Source organism: Eublepharis macularius, chromosome 7 (assembly GCF_028583425.1).
Source record: "Eublepharis macularius isolate TG4126 chromosome 7, MPM_Emac_v1.0, whole genome shotgun sequence".
NCBI classification, from domain to species: Eukaryota; Metazoa; Chordata; class Lepidosauria; order Squamata; family Eublepharidae; genus Eublepharis; species Eublepharis macularius.
The window spans coordinates 127,681,200-127,703,923 of NC_072796.1; the positions used below are offsets into that span (position 1 = coordinate 127,681,200).

At 47.1% G+C, this 22,724-nt stretch overlaps 1 non-coding gene across 1 annotated transcript; it reads left to right on the forward strand.

Moving 5' to 3' along the window:
* The first annotated feature begins 22,233 nt into the window (after nucleotides 1–22,233).
* TRNAA-GGC (transfer RNA alanine (anticodon GGC)) lies at nucleotides 22,234–22,306 on the forward strand. Its single transcript has one exon. It is a non-coding gene; the product is annotated as a tRNA-Ala (tRNA).
* Nucleotides 22,307–22,724: the final 418 nt, after the last annotated feature.

A 22,724-nucleotide genomic window follows, 5' to 3' on the forward strand; every position in this document is an offset into this window, starting at 1 on the left:
AGCCTTAGAGCTGAACCACACGATACGAATGACACGCGAATGACACGAAAACTTACTTACACGTGTTCCAATGTTGTTTTCAACTACACGCGCTAGGACTGCAGGACATCCATCGAACCCATGTTCACAGTGGAACGGGTTTTATCTGCGTACCTCCAAGATATCGCATCATGCATCTCCACTTTGCACAGATAGGAAGCGGAAGATATAGGAAATAAGGACACTCTGCATTGCCGACTTACTGATCGTGACCACGTACACACGCTGTCATGGCTACACTGGAGCAGAAAATTCTGAATGCGAGCCTGGACCAGGACATGTACTCATCGATAGAATGCTGGACATGGGCATTTGGGGTAAGACAAGACTCCTGACACTTGGTCGGTCTCGTGTAATTCATATTGTGTGGTTTGACACTCAGTTATATCATGTCTGCTGACAACATTGTTCTGGAGTACAAGGCAGAGAGCATCTGAATGTCGCATGTCGAATATCTGTGTAGGAACTTTTAAAGGTCAATTCATGCATGCGTCTTCATAATAGATGTCTGACATCAAGTAGTGGCTTCCATATACAGATCATGCAAACAGAGAATTTTAAAAGGTCCTCAAATGCAACAAGTTTCAATGGAGTCAGTACGCACGTTCAGTTACGTGGAGTGCTTTAGAAGTCATAAATCTACTTCTGTTCATGTACATAAGAAGTGGAGCAAAATACTGCACCCATCGGTTCCTATAGTCATACAGTATAGTCCACAGGCCACACAGCAACAAAGAATGGTGATATTTAGATTGGAAAGGAAGAATATTTACCTTTCAGACAATCCAGTGGTCCTTTATAGGATGTTTTTCCTAGATATTGAATAAGTAAACTCCCCTTTTTTTTTCTTCCCCCCCCCCTTCCTTTTCCTCCTCCACTTCCTTTCTGGTTCCTGCCATTTCCCTCGCACTGTAGCAAAATTGATTGACCTGCTGCTTCACTGCTGAACGGTTGTGTTTCTCATTCCAACAATTGTGCCATGGGAATTACATAATATGGTGGGCTGCAGTCACAATTTTAGTAGATGGCCACATTCCCACTTGCTCTTCCACCTGAAAAGAACATGTTAATTTCCTGAACATTCCACATGGAGACACTTCTCTGGAAATCCTGAGCCAGCTGTTGGGGGCTCTGTGCCAGCCAGCTGGGAGAGAAGAGCTTTTAGGCATGTCAACAGATTTTCTCACCAGGGCAACCAGATGCACAGCTCCCCTCCCTGTGCTATGAACAGTTGTGCATACAGGGAATTTCCAGCAGGTAAGGCATATTTTACCTTGGCTTGACAACTTGCGTGACAGCACATGCTGAAATTCTCTCTTCTACAGGAGTTGTCTTCCCTTTTCTACCTAGTTTGGGTAGCCATACTGTTCTCTAGTAGAACAGCAGGGCTGATTCCAGACGGCCCTCCCCATTGCGAAACGTCGCGCGTTGTCACACGTCGTCGCGCAGAAAACGCGAAATATCGCGTTTTCTCACGCGAGTTTTGCGTGACGTCGTGCAAAACTCGCGCGAGAAAAAGTGGTATTTCGCGTTTTCTGCGCGACAACGCGCGATGACGCGTGACGTTTCGCAATGGGGAGGGCCGTCTGGAATCGGCCCAGGATTCAGGTCCAGTAGCACCTTAAAGAGCAACTAGATTTGCAGGGTATGTGTTTTTAGTAGTCAAAGCTCCAGCAGATAAGAGGATTGGAAAAGCACTCTTCGTATCTGACGAAGGGAGCTTTAACACTCGAAAGCTCATATTCTGGAAATCTAGTTGGTCTTTAAGGTGCTAATGGACCTGAATCGTTCCTTTCTTTCATGTTCTCACATCATCTCAAATGTTCTACTACATAGGGTGTGCATAGGCTGTGGTTCAGTAGCTGAACATCTGCCTTGCTTGCAGAAGATCCCAGGTTCAAAATGCAGCATCTCCTGTTAGAAGGACCTGGTAGGAGGTGAGGTGCAAGACCTCTGCCTGAGATCCTAGACAGCTGCCGCCAGTTACAACACTGACCAATTGACCAGTTGCCAGTATAAAGCAACTTCAAGGGCAAGAATTTACATCACTCTCTTCTTCTGCACATAAAGCTCAATGAAACGACTCCCCGAAAACTGGGTGGCGGTAGAAAGTACCGTCAAGTCATAGCTGGCTTATGGTGAGCCCTGCTGGGGTTTTCAAGGCAGGAGTCTAACAGAGGTGGTTTACCATTGTATGGCTCTGCAACCTTCATCTTTTTTGGAGGTCTCCCATCCAATTACTCACCAAGGACAACCCTGCTTAGCTTCCAAGATCTGGTGAGATTGTGCTTTCCTGGGCTATCCAGGTGAGGAGTAATATGTTATTAGGCCAATGTGTTGAAGGACCCTTTCATACAAGCACCCAACTTCTGCTTGGCTGCTTTCCTCCTTTCCTTGTGAAAAATCGTGAGCGAACTGAGCAAAACTTTCTCAGGAAAGTCCTTTCTGCGCTGTATTACTTCAGATAGTGGTGGAGGGTGGAGGGAGAGCTCACATTTATGAATGCTTCTCATCAGGGTTTTTTTTCTGGGAAAAGAGGTGGCAGAACTCTCAAGAGCGAAATGAGGGAGAAACACACGGGATTCTTTGAAATAATATTATTTTCACGTGCTATTCCGGAGTATTTTCAAGAGGTGCCGGAACTCCGTTCCACCACGTTCCCGCTGAAAAAGAGCCCTGCTTCTCATCAAAGCTAGTGTTGTCCAGTGGTTAGAGTGGCAGACTGAGATATGGGAGATTCCAAATTCAAATCCCTACTCTGCAGTGAAAACCCACTGCACAATCTTGCATTAACCTACCTCACAAGGTTGTTGTGAGGATAAAATGGAGGAGAGGAGAATGCTGTATGCCTGCGTGGCTCCCTATTGGGGAGAAAAGTGGAGTATAAGTAAAATACAGTTTTAAAAATGCCCAAATCATCTTGCCAAATATAATACTTTTGTCCGTTTTGGGGTTTTTGCTCTATCTGAAATTTGACAACATCTGCAACTGGAATCTTGAAATCAGTACTGAATACAGAGAAAGTATTTTTTTCCAAAAAAAAAAATGTTTTCAAGCAAAGGCAAGCAAGGGGAAATTTGCTTGAGAGCCTGAACTGGCACCTATGGGAAATATCGCTCACAGAGAAAGTTGAAAATAATACCACCTCCGTAGGAACATCACAGCGGATCTATTTCCGTTCCAACCACATCAAGTGTGCAGTTTGATTTATGCAAACCCTGGGTGACGCCGGGGAGTTCATTTCAGGTCTTTGGACCTTTTTCTCATCTTGTTTATGAAAGAAGCATCTCTGCAGGAGCCTCCGTGAAGCGGAGGTGGTGTGGCTTGGCCCTTCAGAAAAGCTAATTTACCTGCGGTGAAATTCCACACTGCTGGGCCATGAGCAGTCATGTGGCTGGTGACCAGTTTCATGAGTTTTGCCCGCCCAGTCAACACCCGGCCAGGGAAGAGGACAATAACTGGGTGAGATCGACCCGTCCGATTGGTCCTGCCCACTTAGCTGCTTCATTCATCCATTATTATTATTATTAATTTAATTTATAGCCTACCCTCCCTGCAAGCGGGCTCAGGCAGGTTACAACAGTAGAATAATACAAAAATAGAACATTTAAATACATTAAGTTCTACCTAATTCAGCATTTTGATTCCAACTATAGAGAGCCAGGTTCTTCTAGGAAGCTCAACATCACGGCCTAAGGACAAAATCAAACTCATTATTTGCTCCCAGTACGCTGCCTTGGAACACGGAGGCTCCATTTAGCTCTCATGGCCAAGACCGAGTGAGGGTCTTACTGATGTTACGCACTTTTATTCTGTCAAGTTTTTATGCCTGACTGTTACAGCAAGAACAGAGGATGAGATAAGCTTCACCTGAGAGATTGCTGCTTCTTCCACAGCTGTTAAATGCTCAAGAACTGTGACAGAAAAAGTGGTCGCCAGCCTTGGCACAGTTTATATTTCTAATGTTGTGGAAATGTCTTCAGCAATGCCTCAAACTGTGGTTGGGTGCATTATACACACACACACACATATACACCTTTTGCAACTTTTTTTAAAAGACTGTAGTGTGACCTCTCTCCCATTGGTGAAATTTGAGGTAAGTTGAAAAAGCGTTCTCCCCTCAAGTTACAAAGAGTGTCTCTACATGAAATACCTTGGCACGTGTCGGTCAAGTGTAGGATGACACAATGTTAGCCAGGAAGCGTAGTTTAAAAAGACAGAGCCATCGGAGATCGCTCCTCAGAGGGTTTGTCAATTTCATCTTCGCCTCCCTGGAGGCTCTGTCAATTTCACCTCTCCAATCTAAATCTGTGTGGGATCGCAACCAGAGGGCAGAGAGGAATGGAAATGGGCTGGAGCTTCCTTCTAGAGCCGGGCTTGGACCTTGAGAGATTATAATGGGCTGAAGTTTCCCTTCTGGCATTTCACAGCCCTTTCACACAGCTGCAGTGTATAGCAAAGCCTTTGCCCTGCCGCAGGCTCTGTCTTTTTAAACTACCCTTCCCGGCTAACATTGCATCTCCTGACACGTGTTTTTCATGTGTCAGATGTCTCACGTAGAGAGACTCTGATTCTGGATCCAGCATAGGGGTTCCAAGCATAGGGTCGGGAAGTGGAATTGCATTGAGTACCTGAAAGCCCTTTGACACAGCTGCAGTGTATAGCAAAGCCTTTGCCCTGCCGCAGGCTCTATCTTTTTAAACTATCCTTCTCAGCTAATGTTGCATCTCCCCACACATGTTCTTCATGGGTCAGATGTCTCATGTGGTGAGACTCAGAGTGGATCTCTAAAGGCAGGTTTAGAAAGTGAGGGGAATATTTGTAGCACACAGCATGTGTCTTGTCTGTCAAAGATTCCATGTTTGACCTCTGCCATCCCTAGTCGAAAAATCTAACTATCAAGATCTAACTAGCAGAATTGTTCTCTGCCTCTAAGACCTTTAACAGCAGCTTCTAGGCAAAGGTAGATGATATTGCACCAAATGGACCAATGGTTTGATTTGGAATGAGCTGGCTGTAAAATACTTTCATGTTTTTGTTGCACCACAGTGCCTATTCAGGAATCACTCGAAGTAAGGATCTCTGGTCAATAGAATATACTCCCTAGCAAATGCACTTAAGATCACAGCCTCAATAAGTGCAATCGAGCACACTGACTCGGAAGCAAGCTCTACGGAGAGCAGTGGGGTTTACTGATGAGCCCGGACATGGTGCTGCTATGGAAAGGGTGATTGCATCCTCTCCTGCTCCCAAATTTCCACCTCTGCAAAGCGTACTTTCTTGGGGTATAGATTTCAAACCCAAAGGCAGGAAACGAAGAGTGTGTAGGCACTGTTTCTGTGGTTCTGAAACACAAAGATGCACTAGACAACACAGGAAAGAGGCTTCAAAGACTTTCCGTTGAAAAACAACCGCCTTGCCTTTTGAACATTGTTTTAGTTATGCACGAACGGCCTGGGAGGAACCAACTTCACCCACACTTTCATTTTCCAAAAATTAAGAGCTCTTTTTGGTCCAGGAAGCAGATTTTCCACTGCTTAGACCCACCAGGTCTGGCAGCAACGTATCTCTCTACCTTGGTTATTATTAGATCACTTTGGGGGAAATCCTGCCAGGTCAGTAGGAAACGACATATTGAATTTAACACTGAGTTTCTCTTTCCAGTTTTAGAAATGTTTGCATCGATCCCTAGGGGTCATCGAAAGTTCTCATTTCTGGAGATTAAAATAAGAAGTGGGTTTTCACCAGATGAGGATACCTCCGCCCCCACGCTGCTGCAATGGAGCCCCCTATTCTCATTGGGGAATGGAAGGAAATTCCTCTGAGTAGCGGTGGGAGGGGCAGTCTGTATTAGTCCACTTAATATTAGGATTACCCTATGCTTGGCTGAAAAGTCCTGACGGAAGTACAAAGGAAGTACAACTTTGTGCAACGGATTGTTGACTTGTGGAACTCACTGCCACAAGATGTATCGATGACCACTGGTTTAGTGGTCATTGATACATTTACGAGGAGGTTGGACAGATTTGTGGGGGATAGGTTCATTGTGGGCTACTAGCCATGACAGCTGAATGGGGCCTCTGCTTTCAGAATGCATCCGATTGACAGATTCTAGGGAGCAATCAGCAGGCAAAGTCAGTTTCCAACAGGTACAGTTTGTGGACCCCATCTGACTGGCCACTGATGGAGACAAGATGCTAAAACAGTTCAGTGATGTAGCATGGGGGGGGGCAGGGGACAGTTGCCCCAGGCACAAAATTCACGGGGGCGCCACACCCTTGGGGAGGCAGGCTGCACCTCTTGTGTGATGACGGGGTGGCCAGCTCTTCTCCGCCCCCTCCACCGTAGCCGCCCACACCGCCGCAGCCAGTTCAGCGCCCAGTGAGCCGGCTGCTCAATCAGCATGCAGGCAGTGTGGGCAGCTCCCCACGAGCACAGTGCAGTCTTTGCCCCCCTCCGCCACAGCTGCTCATGCTGCTGCAGCGAGCTTGGCTGCTGCAGGAAGGCCTGCTCGGCATCCAGCTGCAACATGCCTGTGGGGAGGCTGCCCGCGCCGCCTGCACATTGATGGGACAGCTGGCTCACTGGGTGCCGAGCATGCCTTCCTGCAGCAGCCGAGCTAGCTGTGGTGGCACGGGCAGCTGTGGCGGAGGGAGGTGGCATGCCCTGTGTGATGATGTGACTAGAAGTGATGTCATCGTGCAGGCCCAGGAGTGCGCGTGTGTTGTGTGCGCGTGTGATGTAGAGCAAAAGAAAAGCCCCGATACTTGCCTTGCCCAGGGCACACTCAACCCACGCTCTGCCGCTGGAACAAAGGGCCCTTTGGTCTGATCTAGCACGGCTGCGTTCTCTATCATTCATCTCTCTATTACATTTTCATCCCCTCCTTACTTCAATAACGTCAGAGTTGCCATAAATGCTTCTATCCTTCTTCGGATTATCCTTACACCAACCTTGTGAGGTTGGCTAAGCTAAGAGAAGCCAATGCTCCCAAGTTCATCCAATGAGCTTCATTTTGGATCAGGATTTTGATCCATCCCTGCCTACCCAGTCCTGGACAACTTTATGCCATGCATTCTTTCAGTATCAGTCACAGCTTTGAGCAATTCTGCAGGGAGCCTAGCAGCCTCTAAGCAGCCATCAGAACCAAAATGTTCACGCTCTTTACCCAGCCAGGATGGATAACATACAGCCCCAGCCACCTCACAGGGTGATTGTCACGAGGATAACAACAATACACTTTGTAAACCGCTCTGAGTGGGCGTTAAGTTGTCCTGAAGGGCGGTATATAAATCGAACGTGGTGGTGGTGGTGGTGAGGAATGATCTAGAAATTGCAAAAACTAGAAGCGACATCAACATGCCAGCATGATGCCCGTGTGCCAGTCCCACTGCCCCTTCTTTGCTCCTAGGGGTTGCCAGCGCAGCCTGATAACCCTGCCTGGGATCCAATGTGCACCTGCAGTCCCGTTCCAGGAATTTCGTTCCCAGGCACATGTAGGCCTGTTTTGGATCAGAAGCTCAGCACTTATGCAAAAGGGCTTCATCCTCCCTGGTTTGAGATGGGTCTGGGAAACCACGGTTTGCCCTGTTGGAGAAACAGATGTCCAGCCGTCCGTACATGTAAGTTTCCCCAAGAGGCAAAGGTCGGCTCCCCGGGGCTATTTCATGTTGGGAAATGGTGTGAAGCAGGAGGGGGGCTGAAGACCCTTTTCACGCCCTGATGCCCCAATCCGAATTAAGTCTACATGAATCTGGGAACTAAGTCCCCATCCGGGGACTCCCAAACAAGTTTGTAAAAAGTCCAAGAACGGGACATGTGAACTTTGCAATGTGTGATTCTACCTCGTAAGTGGGAGTCCAGTAGCACCTGTAAGACTAACAAAATTTGTGGTAGGGTATGAGCTTTTGTGAGTCACAGCTCACTTATTCAGATACAGCTAGAAGGTGAGTCCATCTATCCTTATCTCTTTGAGAATGGAGTGATTACAGAAGCCGAATGACAATAACTGGTGAATGACAACAGCAGGTGTGATTGAATAGGGTGGGGTATGCAGAAGGGTAGTGGGCGTGTAGAAATCAGTATTGGTAACGAGACAGGAAGCCTAAGTCTCGATTCAATCCAGGTGGATGCCTTGCACTGAGCTTCATTATCAGTTGCAATTCAGCAGTCTCTCTTTCTAATCTCCCTTTGAAATTCCTCTGCAGGATAACTGCTACTTTTAGGTCAGCAACTGAATGTCGTGGAAGCGCTGGAGGAAATTTGGGTGGGGGGATAATTTTGGAGAATCCTAGATAGTCGTGTGGCAATCCAATAATGTTACTTCTGGGCTCGTGCTGTAAGTGACATTATGGCATAAGCCTCCAGTCTCTCTCTCTCTCTCTCTCTCTCTCTCTCTCTCTCTCTCTCTCGTGTCAGCTGTTTCACTGCCCTCTCTCTCATGGTGAAAGCATGCATGGCTAACAGCATAAAGAGATTATCTCTTTTTTTTGGTTCTGAAAAGGAAGTGAAATCACTTAAAGCGGGGAAATCAGAGGCTTTCGAGAAGTTTGAGCAAGATGTGGCCTGAGGCGATCCCATTCATTGTGATCAATGCAAGAAATATTCAATTGTATAATAATTCATCAAAGCCCGAACAGAATGTACCACATTCTTTAATACAACTAAAATGAATCTGAATTGGAACATTAATAGACATATCCTAACACTGGAAAATCTTAGGCTATGTCTATTATTCTGACGTTAGGCTTAGAGGTTAAAAAAAAATGAGTGGCGGATGACAGGGGAGTTTACCAATTAGCAGAGACATAAACCGATCGTTACACCAAAGAACACCGTGCTGATAGGTTTACACCAATAGCAGAGAATAAGGACAGATGGACTTTGATTTGATTTCATGTAAACACAGAAACACAGAAAAGTCTCTGAAGAAGGGAGCTTTGACTCTAGTCTCAAAAGCTCATACCCTGAAAATCTTGTTGGTCTCTAAGGTATCACTGGACTTCAGTCCTGCTATAGTGCAGACCAACACAGCTACCTTCCTGAAACTGAAACTCCTGTTTGCCTGCTCTTTCGTTCTCCCTCTTGGCTGCTGCTCATAGCAAGTGCAGGAGAAAATGTTTGCCTTGCCTGTACTGGCACGTAAGCTGAAAGCACTGGCGACCCGAAGGTGGACGTGGAATTAATACAAAAAATAAAATCCTGTCCTCAAATCATAGTTGACTTATGGCGACCCCTGGTAGAGTTTCCATGGCAAGAGACTGAGGACCAAGCTACACATGACGAATGACACTTGAATGGCAAGTGGATTGAGTGGAGGGCAAGTGAACAGGGAGAAATACACTTGCCGTTCAAGTGTCATTCGTCATGTGTAGCTTGGCCCTAACAGAGGTGGTTTGCCATTGCCTGCCTCTGCAACCCTGGTCTTTGTTGGAAATTTCCCATCCAAGCCAACCCTGCTTCGCTTCTGAGATCTGATGAGATCAGGCTCTCCTGGGCTATCCAGGCCAGGGTTAGTATACGACAGCAATCAAATTTACTGCCTGCCTCTTCTGCGTCCTTAGGTCAGTCCAACCACTAGGAGGCACTGTGGTTCAGGGACAGAGCATGGGACTTGTTTAGGTTCAGTCGCCAGCTGCTCCAGTTAGAGGACTGCAGATCTTGGTAAAGACCTTCCCTGGCCTGACATTCCCAAATGGTCCATTGAGCTGACCGTATAGGTAGACCAAAGGATATAAGGTTGGTTCATAGTTTCTTCAGGAAAGCCATAGCGTCGGCAGGTATGAAATAAGGAAGAAGCACCATCATCTAACAAGCACCTGAGCCTCTCGGTGACTCAGAAGCGTTAAAAGGTAGTTGGTAGATCTAAATAATTATAAAGAACTTTGAAAAACATTTCCGAGCGTGTTCTGTTCTTCAGCTGTCATCACGTACAAGCTTTTAGAGAAACCGGAGGTTCTGTAGGACCCGCAAGGCCTGTCTCTGCTCGCCTGCCTCCCACGTGCATATCTGTAAAGATACAGCTATTACAAATACCTAAGTCTTGAATGCACTCCTTGACAAGGAAAATGACTCTGTAAAGCTACCCTCAAGGCTTCCTACTCGTGGGCAGGGAAGGGAAGGCTCAAATCAGGTATTGTTGTGCCTCTCAAGGAGGCACAATGTTCAAAACGCACTTTGAAAGCTCCTGGCACAGCGCAATCCTGAGGGCTGCTGAGGTGGAGGTAGGAGGCCACTGGCTCGACAGAAGCACCACTGCTATGTTGTCTAAAAGGGATTGGCACAAGCCAGGGACCTGGCAAATGAGCTGGTAGAGAAGCCGCATAGGGCACAACCGTTCAAGCATCCCTAGCAACTGTGTCATTGTTTCCACAAGATGTCACAGAGTGTAACAGGCCTCAGTGGTGGGTGGTTACCTGGGGCAGCAAGGGTATAAACACTTTCCAAGGGCCGGGTCCCACTCAGAATTGTAGACCTCAGGCCTGTATGGGCCTCCCTAGGATGGGTCCGTATGTGGCGCTGTGGCACCATCTGTCCCAGGGCCATCTGCCAAAGCTCCCTGGGTGCAATCACAATTCCTGTCTGGGGTGGGGGTTGGGTAGGGTTGCCAGCTCCAGGTTGGGAAATTCCTGGAGAATTTGGAGGTGGAGCCAGGGGAGTACATGGCTTGGGGGGAGGGAGGGACCTTAGCAGGGTGTAGTGCCATAGAATCCACCCTCCAAAGCAGCTATTTTCTCCCCTGAAACTGGCCTGGAGATCAGTTGTGTTCTAGGAGATCTCCAGCCACCACTTGGAGGCTGGCAATACTAGGATTGGGCCTACCTTGATCCTTGCCTCAAAGTCCACGCTGTGACGGCTGGCTCAGGGTGGTAAGTTCGGCTGTCATGCTACTGCTGTGGCTCGTGAGTAGAACAGAGGGGGAAATTAACCATGTGGTCTGTGGTTCGTTCATTTTCACAGAATATGAACCATGAATTAGCCAAACTTGAGCCAGTTCTGAACTGGTTCGAGGTTTGAAGTTCGAGGGATCTCAGAACAGGCACCTTCAGGCTCACAGCCAAACTAAACAAGAGTTTCCCAATGTCCAATACCCACCAAATTTGCAGGTGACCTAGTCCTCACTGTCCTCTAAAGACCCCCCCAAGTTTCAGAGAGATTGAACCCCGGGAAAGGCATGATCTATGGGTCCCCCCCTTTCCTGTCCTTTTCTCTTTACAGTGGCAAAAACTGGAGTGTCTGCTGGCAGCTTCTTTGAGGGGCTGGCCCTTTTCCTGGCTGGATGGGCCAGAGTGGAAGCTCTCTAGTTTGCAGGGACAGCCATCAATCAAGCATGGAGGCCTCAGATTGAGGGCAACCAAAAGACTGCCACCGTTGCCAGGGCGATGGATTGAATGGTGCAAAGTGTCTGGCTTCCCGAACCAGCAACGGAACGGAACAGTAGGAAAAGTTGTTTGTTCTGTAACAACGTGGACCCACAGAATGCGTTTCTTTGAAAACGAACCAGCTGTTCCGTTCGGAATTTTGTTCCGTTGTTCGTTTCATGCCCATCTCTACTCTTGAGGGTTGATCTGCCTGTGAGAGGAAACGAGGGTGCCCCCTTGTGGTTGCAAGGGGGCACCCTTCTTAGGAGGACTTGGGTCCAAAGGGGTCTGCAGGCCATCCATGGCTTTTCCTTCCACCTATCTGCCCTGTCCATGAATTGTGCTCCCACATGATGTGCCCCTTACCCAAGTGTGAGTGAGCCAGTATCATGGTGCAATATGCTAAGTCTTAACATGCCCCAGTGCCAAACAAGTTGGAATCAAGTCTGCCAACAATTATACTGGAGTTTATTTCGCCCACTGGGTGCTACCAGTGGATGTGGATGGGTGTTTGGGCAGGCACCAAAGGGTGCTTGGTGTGGCACTTACCCACATCCTGTAGTATTCAGGGCATCAAGGGCATGGTGGCTGGTTAGAGGGATGCCTTCACTGGGCACCCGGAGCATCTATGTGCTACAGTGTGGGTTTTGCTGGCATAATTTTCTGCCAGTTCCAGAGGGTGTAACTGGGCTGCGGCCCCTTAGAGAGCTGATTAACTCCTACCCTGGGCTCACCCCTTACTACAGTGGCACAGGGGGTTATGCTGGTGGTATGCTGGCAAGTGGCTGCACTGGGCTGGGCTGGAGCTCTACACCATCATATCTCCAGATTATGCTGGAGTTACACCTGCATAGTGGCCAGTTGCCTCCCTGAGTGCCTTTGCCCAACATCCCAGATTGCACTGATTCATTCCATATGGTAGTGAGAACAATGAAGTGTGGGAGGGATGGGTGGAGAGATGGAGAGATTCTGCACACGTTCGATAATGCACTTTCAGTGCACTTTATCAATCGTTTGAGGTAGATTTTTTGTTCCGCACACACAAAAATCCCTTCCAAATGATCTATAAAGAGGATTGGAAGTGCATTATCCAACATGTGCGGAATCACTAATGGATGGATGAATAGATGTCATTCATCCTTTGACACTCCGTCCTCTTCCTTCTCCCTCCTGTGTTTCCACACCTCTCTATCCCAATACCCCTGGCCAATATATACTCTGTGCTGGATTTGGTGGCTGCTGCTGCCACCACCGTTGCTGGCCATGCTTACCAAAGGACCTCACAGGCAGCTGGTGAGTGAGTGAGTGATGGAAGAGAATCTCTCCCTCCCTTCATCTCCCTGGCAGCTTGGATGCTGGTTCAGACATACCCAAGTCACCAAGTTTCCAGTGCACTCCAGGGAATATAGTCTTCAAAGGGCCTAACGTATGAATGACTACTGGCAAGTTGCTACCCTACCAAGCCTGGCAATAGTTGCTGCTATCAAAACAAGCCCAGGGCATAAGTTACAGGGGACATTTTCTTTGTATGTGTGTTGAGTGAAGCCCTGAACATGATAAAGTAAAGGTGAAGACAAGTTTTTACTTTGCACACTAATTTTAATGTTACACGCAGAGTAGGTGTGCTTGAATGTGGTTCCCAGTCATATTTTTAAAATGAATGTATTTTGGAATTTCTTAAGATTGGATATACCTACAAGATGTACATGTAACTACTGTACTATGTACAGGGCTTCTTTCTTATGTTATATCCAACTAGCTTGATACCCATGTTTCGCTACGGTTTTTAACTACTTTAAATCCAGTTTTAATACTTATGAGTATGTAAGATTTTCACCTCAGGACACATTCAATGACTTCCAATAGCAACTGCATACTGTTTAGAATGTGGAGGGTGAGGACCAATCAGGCTTCATATGCAAATAACCTCTGTGTTCCAACTGTCTCTGGGGAGGGGGGGATGAAGTGTGGAATGTTGTGAGCTCCAATCAGCCCTCATATGCAAATAACCTTGAAAGGCTGACCCAATCAGGGAATAGTGGCCAGGCTGGCAGTGGGCAGGGGTGCAAGCAGGCAGGAGCCTGCCAGCCACACAGGGAAGCTGTGTCCCTTTGGGAAAATGCATTTGACCCCTTTTACCCCCTTAGGGGGCAAATTTCTTAAAATCCTTTCTTAGCGAGTGTTTACATCATGAAAAGAATGTTCTCCCCAAATTTCATGTTTCTTGGTCCAGGGATTGGGGCTGGGCATTGATGACTCAGTCAAGACACTTGTCTTTATATAGAGAGACATTTGTTCAGCCAGACATACTATTTAAACCCCACATTTATCCAGGTACTGTTCCCTCATTTTATTTTTAAAATTAATACATGTCGGCTCTTTTTTGCAAAAAGAGGTGTGCACTGACATGTAGGATATGTATATGCATTCACTGCGATGTATGTACAGGGCTATTATGAAGCAGGGGTGGAAGAGACAGGAGGAAGAGGAGAGAATGCAAGAGGAGGACAATGTCGCTTTATTGGAATAAAAAAAATGCAAACAGGCATAAGTAATAAGAACTGAAAGGAATTACATTGTTGAAAGGTGGGGGGGAAATACCCATCTTGGCATGACTGCCAACATGCAGCTGTCACCAAAAACAGCAGCCGTGCACTGACGTCCACCCTCCCTCCTCCCTTAATGTCTCATAGAACTTACCTCGTGCCATGAGGTCACATTTCTCTGCATTACCCCACCCTCAGTCCACATCACTGACTGCCAAAAGTGGGAAGATAAGCAAGAAGAAAGCATGGAACCTCGTAGCTGCACATTATAGAGGTGTAGGAGGAAAGATGCGCATGCTTGCCTTTTTCAGTGGAAGTCCCGTGTTTCCCTTCCACAGCTCGATTTTGCCCTCAGTACTGAATCAGTTTCTTCTCCCTCCTTTCTTTATACAGCGTTTTCACCACCTGAGAAGGAAACAATGACTCTAATTGTTTTATTTGTCTTGTTACACTTTGGCTCTCTCCACCTCTTTGCTGCAATCATTGCATTGCTTCAACCCCTTTTGCTTTCAGCTGCTCTCGGAGATTGTCAAGTGGCTTGTTCTTGGCAGTGTTCCAGAGAAAGAAGGGAAAATTTTAAAAAAGGGAATACAAGAGAGCCCCTTTTGTGCACACCCTCCGCCTCCTTCCCACCCAAGGCTGCGAAACGAGAATCTGCTTGATCTCTGATTCTGCGACTGGTTGCCTGCCAGGCCGTATTTGATTGCCTTTCTTCATTCTGTTTGTTCTTCAATTGTTTGGCGGATATGTTATATGAAATGTAAATAATCGGCAAAGGCCAAAGACGTGCCAACAGGAAGTGACTTTCTCAATTTGTCCGTCAGACAGAGACCTCTTTGGTACATTCCCAGAGGCACATCGGGATTGCCAAAGTCCCCCTGAATGCAATGGCGCATGAACTTTCGGAGACCTGTTTGAGGCATTGGTCTGAATGAGACGGCAAGGATTCTGGGTCATGCCACTCCATAGGAGCAGGCATCATTTCCCTCGTATTGGAAGGTGTTTTATGTTTGGAAGTAGTCAAAGGTTGCTTTCAAGCATGTTGGATAATGCACTTTCAATACACTTTAACAACCATTTGCAACTGGATTTTCCTGTGAAAAACAGGAAAAACCACTTGCAAACCATCACTAGAGTGTGTGGAAATTGTATTGAAAATGCATTAACTGGTGTATGTGAAAACAACCAAAAATGCAATCTCTGCATTTGTTTATGTACTTTAAGCAAGAAAAAGGTTGTTAAATGTTTGATTAAGTGGAGTGTGGTAGTTGTCCTGACCAGCAGGGCCGGCGCCACCGTTGAGGCGGTGAGGCGGGGGCCGGGGGCACTGTGGGGCCAGAGGGAGCACCGGAGGCGGTGCCGGGGGAGGAGGCGAGTGTCCCGTGCCACCACCACAGCCGCCGCATGCCCCTGGGTGGGCGCAGCAGCCATGGGCCAGGGACGACAGGCGGTCCAGGCGGTGGGCGGCGCGCGGGCAGCCTCCGCGCGCTGCCCCAGCTACCCATCGGCAGCACTGCGTGATGACATCATCACATAATGATGTCATCATGCAGTCTGGGGAGTGCGCGCGCACAGTGCATGCACAAGGCTGGCCTCCGGTGCCAGAAACCCTAGTGCTGGGGCTGCTGACCAGGATAGCCCAGGTAAGCCTGATCTCGTCAGATCTTAGAAGCTAAGCAGGGTCAGCCTTGGTTAATAATCGGATGGGAGACCCGCAGCGAAGACCAGCATTGCAGAGGCAGGCAATGGCAAACCACCTCTGATAGTCTCTTGCCATGAAAACCTGCCAGGGGTTGCCATAAGTTAGCTATGACTTGAGGGCATTCTACACACAGTAGTAACAGTGTCAGATCTGGGATACCCAAGGTTGATTCTCCTTGTTGCCATGAAAGTTTGCGGGCTGACCGTGGGTCAGTCACACCCCTCAGCCTAACCTACCTCACAAGGTTGTTGTAAGGATAAAACAGGAGAGGAGAATAAAGTAAGCTACTTTAGTGCCCCGTTGGGGAGAAAAGAAGGGTATAAATGAAGTAAATCAAATGCTTTGTGGACTGGTTGAGACTCAAGCATCCATGACTGGTAGACCACAATCAGAGTGTGATCATTTTTAAAAATAATTGCTTGTTTTGCAATCGATGTATATTTTGTATTAAACGTTGGTGGGAGGCAGAATTAAAATATCTGGGCATAATTGACTGAGAAATCCTCCTAAAAGAACACAACTCCAGTGTTACTTCTGTTCATTTCAGTGGTGTTTATGCTGAAGAACTTCCAACTAAGGAGCTTGCATTGTATTCAAGCATCAGGCAATATGCATTTATTTTTGGTTACCTGAAAAGCAGAAAATCCCAGTTATGCCAAGAAAACTATCTATTCAAGCCAATCCAGATGTTCAGTAGATTCACGGTCTGCTCAGCAGTGTGGATTTGGAATTCACAGAACTCCAAACTATACTGTCATATTTAAAAAAAAAGAATAATGGAAACAAAGTCTTTTTTTTGCTCAATCATTACTATGTCTAAAAGGATCTACTGTTTCAGTTTGTTCTCTGTGTTTTGCAAATCCTTGCAGATGAATTGCTTGAAGAGAAACAGTTTAGCCACTTTTGGGGGTGGGGTACATTCTCTTGTTTTGTTATATTCTCAACATGGACCATTAGCTAATTCTGCCAGTTTTAACAAGCATTGAAATGCTTAGGGATTGATATTAGAAGCAGTATTAAGCGAATTTTTCAACTATTATGTTTACTCAAATGCAAGACTAACTTTTTTCCAGGAATGCCATAACAGCCAGGTTTGTCTTAAATCTGCGTACAAGTTTCAGTTATCCACAACAACCACAGCCCGGAAAATCCACAACAACCAAGTTTCAGTTATGTCTAATCCTTTCAAAATACTTTCTGAGTATAACATGTTTAGGGCCATCTTACTTTGGGGTCATCAACTTTTTCAGTATCTGTTACAGTTCTATTCCAGCAGCTCCATAACTGTGTCGCCATGACAGAACTGCTGTAAGGCATAAATTAACTTTTAAAGGGTTTCTGTGAGTGTAAGCTGCCCTTCCTAGAGGAGGCTGCCCAGTTCTTCTCTGCAAGATTCACCGATCTGGCCTTGCCACTGGATTTTCCCACACCTTTGTATCTGGTGTGACTGGACTGTTCAATCACTCTCAATGCAGAGACTGAATAAAATTATTCTCTTTCAGCAGAGGCTGTCTGTTGTATCTCTGCATGAATCTTTGGTCAGGGGTGGCCTCTTCCCATTTTGGAGGCATATATACTACCTGTGCTTCATATTATCTAATCTAAGTCCTAGATTTGATTATGTTCTGTTTCAGCAATTCTTCAACTGTGTATTGGATCCTTGCTAATGCTACGTCTTTGTAAAATCCAATGACACTGTATGGAAATGCCCTTGATACTGTATGGAAATGTCCTTGATACTGATTGTACTAGTCTCACACTATGTGAGACTATAGATGACATAAATAAATAGATAAATAAATAAATAAATATTCATATAACAGCGACTCATACAGAGGCAACAGTTGCGTTCCTCAGGTCCGTGTATAATCTTTATTCTTGCCCAATCTCAAAGGAAATATTTTCAGAGTGAGTGTACTTCAGCTTACAAGACTCTGGGGTTTCGCTTGCAGGATTTTAGGAAAAAATATTGCTCCAATTGTTTTACTCTTGGTTCTGAAATTATTTCATGAAACGTTTTTTCTCTCTCAAATGCTCTCAATTTTTCCATTTCATGCCATGAAAAATAATTATTCCCCGATCCAGGTTTCTTTTTCTGGCTCCTCACATCTACAGAAGACATTGTTACCCCACCCTTCTTCCAAGAAGCTCAAAGTACCTCCCATCCTCTATTTTATCCTTACAACAACCCTGTGAGGTTGGGTAGGCTAAGGCTGCAGTCCAAAGGACTCTTTCCTAGGAGAAAGCCCTCTTGAATAAACCATGACTTCCTGCTGATTAATTCTGTTTAGGATTGAACCCTAAAAGAGGTGACTGACTCATGCTCACCCACTGAGCTTCATGGCTGTGTCAGAATTCGAACCCAGGTTCTGAGTGTTCTTTCAGTACTGGTGTTGAGACAACAACAGGAGAGAGATAAAGAAAAGTCTCGTGACACTTGGAACGAGGGTTGCTGATCCCCCAGTGGGGGCAGGGGATCCCCCGTTCCCAGCCTCCTCCTCTGCCACCACTCACCTGGCCGGCAGGGGGGAAAGTGTAGGAATGGGCCTCCCGGGACATGCTCCTGACTCGGTGCAAAGGTGTCACTTCCAGGAGTGATGTCCTTGTGCAGGCCTTGGGAGTGCTCCCAGGCTTTGCACCCAAATGGAGGCCCAAATTGGACTGTTTGGGGCCCAAATTGGCCTCACGCACAGCCTGGGAGCACTCCTGGGGCCCGTGCGATGACATCACTCTCAGAAGTGACATCACCACGCCATGCTGGGAGTGTGCGCGCACATTGTTTGTGCGTGAAAAAGTTCTACAGGTGAGCACCAGGTCCTACCAGTGAAGTCCTACAGGTGAGTGCTATATCCTACAGGTAAAATCCTACAGATGAGTGCCAGATCCTACCGGTGAAGTCCTACAAGTGAGTGCCAGGTCCTACAGGTGAAGTGCTACAGATGAGCACCAGATCCTACAGGTGGAGTCCTACAGGTGAGCACCAGGTCCTACCGGTGAAGTCCTACAAGTGAGTGCCAGGTCCTACAGGTGAAGTGCTACAGATGAGCACCAGATCCTACAGGTGGAGTCCTACAGGTGAGCACCAGGTCCTTCAGGTGAAGTCCTACAGGTGAGCACCAGGTCCTGCAGGTGAAGTCCTACAGGTGAGTGCCAGGTCCTACTGGTGAAGTTCTACAGGTGAGCGCTGGGTCCTACCGGTGAAGTCCTACAGGTGAGTGCTAGGTCCCCACTCCTGCTGGGAGGGTTAGGGAACCAGACAACTCTATCCGGAAGTTTAACCTTTTTTATCATAAGCTAGACAAAAGCTGAAGAACTTCCAGGTGCTACAAGTCTCCTATCAAGAGGGAGACTGGCCATTTAAGATACAAGGAATTTCCCTGGTAAGCCACTGCCCGAGATGGCTAGTGGTGGCCAGGGGCAAGCGGAACGCAGCCCCAGCAACTCTGCCAGTGCTTTATGGGCCATTTGGCTGAGACATTCCAGCAGCAATAATCCTCACGGCCAGTTGACCAATTGCCTCCTCCTGTGGTGCCACCAGTTTTCAGAGGACTCAGCGGGTAAGGGAATGTCCCCCGCTGGCACTGCTGCACTGAGTGCCCCTGCCATGCTGGCTCATGCTTTCTCACAGGCTGCTCTGTTCGGCTTGCCCCAGCCCATCCCTGTTCTCACTTTAATTTTTTTCACTTGCAGCCAACTCACAGGGTTACTCCTAGAGCTGCCAATTCTGGCTTGGGAAATTCCTGGAGACCTGGGGATAGCGCCTGGGGAAGGACTTCCATTTCTTCATGGAGTCCAACCTCTGAAGCTGCTGTTTGTCCCCAGGAAACTGACGGGCTGCAGATCGGTTATAATCCCAGAAGACCTCCAGGCCCCACTCGGAGGTTGGTAACCCTAGTTGCTCCTCTGGCACGATAAAAAGAAAATCGGCTTGCCTTGCTTGCAGCAGCCTGCTCTTGGATACTTATCTTCGAGGAAATCTTGGTTTGATTCAGTATGGGTGGTGGTCAGTCATTCAACGTCCATCTTGCTCCTGCAGTGATGTCACAACAGAAACAGCCCTCTTGCTTCACAGTGCTGACTCTTGTCTTTCCAGCCTGTTTTCACTTCTGTCCCCTCTAAAAGTCGCAACAGCTGACTTGGCTCTTCCAAGCATGACTGACTGTTCTGAGTTCCCTTCGCTTGGGGCTTCCTTTTCCTGTTTCGTAAGTGTAATTTCTCCAGGCCTGCTCAGCAGGGTGATGACATGGATCACTGGAGGCTTCACATGTGGTTGTGCTGAACTGCAAGACGGCTGTAAGAAATGGGGAAAGGGGTCTTATGGCGATCGCGATGCTCCTTTGGGCCGTGTGCTCATCCCTCTCTTCTGTTGCAAAATTTGGGGCCTCAAAGAAAGGAAGGAAGGACAGCTTTCTAGGCTTGGCTAAAAGATATATTCAGTGGACCAGGGGGCTGTAATGGTTAGGGAACTGAACAGGGGCAACGCAGGTTCAAAGCCCTCCAGTTTGGTGTAGTGGTTAAGAGCAGCAGGACTCTAATCTGGAGAGCCAGGTTTGATTCCCCACTCCTCCCCTTGAAGCCAGCTGGGTGACCTTGGCTAGTCACGGCTCTCTGGAGCTCTTTCAGCCCCACCCACCTTACAGGATGTTTTGTTGTGAAGATAATAGTAACATACTTTGTAAACCGCTCTGAGTGGGCATTAAGTTGTCCTGAAGAGCAGTATATAAATCAAATATTATTATTATCATTATTCCTCTACCATGATGTTCACCTTAGGCCGGTGACTGTCCCCTCAATGATCTGATCCAGTGTAAGGCAACTTCAGGTGTGTTCACAAACACTCCAGGCCCTAGCTGGAGGTAGGCAACCCTACTTATGAGTAGGGTTACCAGGTCCCCTTACCCTCCCAGTGGGAGGGGGGAACCTGGCACTTACCTCCAGTTCTTTTCGTGCACACACAAAGCATGCATGCATTCCTGGTGCAGCATGATGACATCACTTCCAGGAGTGATGTCATCACACAGTCCCTAGGAGTGCTCCCAGGATTTGCACTGAGCTGATTTGGGCCCCTAAATGGGCCATATTCAGGGCCCGAATTGGCCCCGTGTGAAGCACGAGAGTGCTCCTGGAGCGGCGCGATGGTGTCACTCTCGGGGTTGACACCGTTGCGCCATCCTGGGAGTACATCCTGGAGGTCTGTTCCCTGCATTTCTCCCCTCCAGCCAGGTGAGTGGTGGCAGGAGGCAGGGGCCAGAGGAATGGCCACCCTAGCTGAACTCAAAGACACTATTGGCTTCACATTCTGTTCTCTGTTGCGCTTACTTTGGTTATAAAAATCTAGTTATATTGTTCTGACTATTGAAAGGTTTTGAGTCAAAGGAATTTCTTAACTTACATTTGTCTTGCAAGTTTGGCTCCTGATTTAGCTCCATAGAACCAGTACAGAAAGAGGTTATAATAGCACCATCCTGAGTTTTCTTTCTCGTTTCCACTTGGGAGAATGGGACAGGATGTCGGGGGATATGCTTTTATATGCATTGGTGTGCAGGTTCTCCTGAATTTCAAAATCAGAGTTGCTTTGAGCAATGGCCAGAATTTATTCCAGAGTATCTTGCTGACAAATTGACAGTGAAATGCTATGCAGAATTACTCCAGTTTAAGCACATTAATTTCAGTGTGTCACTCTGCAGAAACTCATGCGATTGAGTGTTCAAATGTAAATATGACCACTATAATATTTGCATCTTTAAAAGAACTAAGTAAACCCACCAGGGAGCAGGCCTCATAGCCTGACTTCTGAGCATTTCTGAGTCTAGTTGTGTTATCCAAGTCACTGGTGATTAAAATCAAATGGGGAAGAGGAAACGGAACAAAGCACATAAAAGGAACCTCAGACTCTTGGAAAGAGGAAATCTCAATAAACATTCTGTTCTTTAGGATGATCCAATATTCTGATTCAGCAATGTTGATAGAGAAGGAGGCCAGAAAGAGTTCTGTGGATTTCTGTTGCTAAATCACCGTTGGGTGAAATTCCAGAGACAGGAGTTCAATCAGATCAGTGTGGTACAGCACAAATAGATCAAGCCTGAGTTTATCCAGCAGTGTGAGGAAGGGAGGGAACTGGGACTATCTGAACCAGCTGAACAAAACCTGTTGGCTGAGCATCTGGCCTTCCCTTTTTTTGCAGGTAATAGAAGTCTAAGCTTGGCATTTGGCTCACAGGCCAAAACCAGCATCAGCCTGGGACAACTTTATGTGGCATCACTTTTTTAAAAAGGCATCCTAAGTGTCTGTTTTGTATATATTTAGACTGTGCCTTTTGGGGGGGGGTATATTTGCATATATAAGCTGCTTTGAGTTCCCAACAGGTGTGCACTTGGCACACCTGTGGCAGGTAAACTCCCGCCCTCGGCACCAATCCTTGAGAAACTGAGAAGTGGGAGGGAAAAAATGGCCATAAAATGGCCTCCATCTTACTCACAGGCAAGAGGTTCCGAGTGGGGAAAAAGAAGTCCTTTTTCACTCGAGGAGTTAAATTGTGGGATTCATTGCCAGTAGATGTAGTGACAGCCACAAGCATAGATGGAGAGGAGCTGTGGCTCAGTGGGTAGAGCATCTGTTTGGCATGCAGAAGGTTCCAGGTTCAATTCCTGGCATCTCCAGTTAAAAGGATCAAGTGATAGGTGATGTGAAAGACCTTCACTTGAGATCCTGGAGAGCCACTGCCAGGCTGAGTAGACAATACTTACTTTGATAGACGAAGGGTCTCATTCCGTATAAATAGGAAAGAGCCCAGTAGCACCTTTAAGACTAACCAACTTGACAGTAGCATCAGCTTTCGAGAACCACAGTCCTCTTCGTCAGATGCATGTTGCATCTGACGAAGAGAACTGTAGTTCTCAAAAGCTGATGCTACAGTCAAGTTGGTTAGTCTTCAAGGTGCTACTGGGCTCTTTTCTATTTTGCTACTACAGACTAACACAGCTAACTCCTCTGGATCTATTCAGTATAAAGCAGCTTCATATCAATGGCTTTAACCAGGGCTTTTTTTCCTAGGGAAAGAGGTGGTGGAACTCAGTG